Genomic DNA, 2243 nt, shown 5'->3' with positions numbered 1-2243 from the left:
GGGAGGGAGGGAGGGAGGGAAGGAGGGAGGGAAGAAGGAAAAAGAAAACCAAATGCCTGGTATGATACTGATGCTCTTACCACCAGGGGATGATTGTCTTATCAGTTCCATTTTGTAGATAATGAAACAAAGGATCTTCAGTAACTGTACTAAAATACTAAGATTAACATGCTATTAGCATGTGTGGGAATTTGAACCCAGTCTTAAGATTCTAAATTCCATTGCCTTTCTTTATACTACTTTTCTTCTAAGAATGAGTGGAGTTTCTCACGTGCTTCATTTGTGGTATTGAATTGTGCCTTTCTGCTGGGGTGTGGGGGGATTGGGGAGGTCAAGGCGCCCACTTTCTGTTGCATCAGATGTCTCTGTATGCTAGATCAAGGATGGTGAGGAGCAGCCTGGGACAGTGGCCAGGTAGCCAGGGTCTCAGATCCCACAACAGCTACAGTGGTAGTGGAGGCAGCTGCGGCTGCATCAGCTGCTGCCACTCTGATGTGAGCCTCTGCAGGCAGTGAGAGCCTGGCCAACCACGGGGATCCAAGATCCAACTCTGAGAGCTCCGGGAGAGAGCGCTCTTCTCCCAGTGATACAGCTCAGTAAAGACAGCCGCTCTCAGAGGATCCTTGATGAAATAACTTGTGTGCTTTATTCCCTGTGGACAGGGACTGACTATAGGAACCCTGGAGAGTGGGATGGGGTTTGCTGGTTGATGGGTGAGTATGGGATATTGGTGATGCTCTGTGTGCTCAGGAAGGAGTCCAGGTGCTACCTTAGGAGACTACCCATGGTCCTCTCAGTTGGCGTTCATTGGTATGCAGTCCAGAGCAGACATTAGGGGCTGGGGAGGGACAGCTCCACTCTTCACCATCTTAGATCTCTGGGATTTCAAGGATTTGAGCACGCCCCACCTCTCCAGTTCGTATGCCTGTCTGTAAGGCCCACCGTGCCCTACAATTTGTGTCTCCAGTACCTTCCCACATACGTAGTACAGAGTCAGCAATGTTAGTGTATGCAGGATAGATTGAATTGGTTTAGGTTCCCACCCCCTTCATTCCCAAATTTCATCCCATTTCTCCTAGCATCCAGGAAGACTCCGGGTCTAATGGAAGGTGTTTTCAGACCTAGGGTAGAAAGGAAGGTAGACAGCACTAAACAGAGTGGATCCAGTGTGTCTCAAGAGTGCAGAAGGGTAAGGGAGCTGAGGGAGAAGGATCTGGGAGGGCGATGAACGTGTACCCCCTTCTCCATTTCCACCTGCATATCACATTGCCATCTTCCAGTTGTTTACCGTCTGTAGTGGTTTGCCCCCGTGAGTGTGGTATGCAGCCTCCTCTGTGTCTCAGTGGTTCTGTATCTCCAGGTCCGTGTCCTCCGCTTTCACTTGCAATGGACAGGGTCCTCTCAGAGGCAGAGGACTGGTTCTATAGAATGTTGTCCTGTGGATCTTCCATTTTTCTTTGGGTTTCCAGCCTACCCTTACGTTAGTCTACCTTTTCAAGCTTGACTCTAGCTAGTAGCTGCTTTTCATTGCATGATAACCTCCTAACTCCATCTACTCTGCCTTGTGATTCCCCTACCAGCATACAAAAACCAGAGAGTCTTTTAAAAGCCCACGGTTACATAAAAATCAGAGTCAAGAGGGAGGGGTCATACTTCAACTTCATTGTTAGCAGCCAGGTTCCTTAAGGTCAAGGAAGATGCCTGCTTTTTCTTGAGTTCTCTTTCTTTCCCCTAATTTAATCTTAAAATTCTATTTTTATTTGTGCGTATGCATCTGTGTAGATGTATGCTAGCTGTCTGTGTACGGGTGAACTCAGAAGCCATTAGAGGGTGTCTGATCCCTGGAGCTAGAGTTACAGGCAGATGTGAGCCACTCAATATGAGGACCAGGAACTGAACTTGGGTCCGCTCAAAAAAGCAGCAAGTGCTCTTAAGCACAGAGCCGTCTCTCCAGACTCTCTTAACTAGTGTTTAAAGTTGACATACAAAGCAAAGGGTTCCTTGTGTCATTTTAATATGTATGTATCATTGAGCATATTCTTATTCACCCCTCTCTTCAGCCCCCTCTCCATCACTCCCCTCTTACTGGACCCTTTCTGTACCTAATAACCCTCTTTATTTCATGTCACATGTATTTCATTGTCCTCCCTTTCCCCTTAGTCCATTCCTATACTATATATATATATGGTGATATATATAAGCTAACATATATATATATGGTGATATATATAAGCTAACATATA

The 2243-nt window shown here is 46.5% G+C and overlaps 1 protein-coding gene across 1 annotated transcript in view; it reads left to right on the top strand.

Annotated features, from left to right (window-relative positions):
* The window catches only part of Tom1l1 (target of myb1 like 1 membrane trafficking protein), a 43869-nt gene that overhangs the window by 6100 nt on the left and 35526 nt on the right, over positions 1 to 2243 (top strand). The window lies entirely within an intron of this gene.

This window comes from Grammomys surdaster, unplaced genomic scaffold, assembly GCF_004785775.1.
Source record: "Grammomys surdaster isolate TR1022 unplaced genomic scaffold, NIH_TR_1.0 213, whole genome shotgun sequence".
Classification (NCBI taxonomy): Eukaryota; Metazoa; Chordata; class Mammalia; order Rodentia; family Muridae; genus Grammomys; species Grammomys surdaster.
This window is presented reverse-complemented; position numbering and strand designations above follow the sequence as displayed.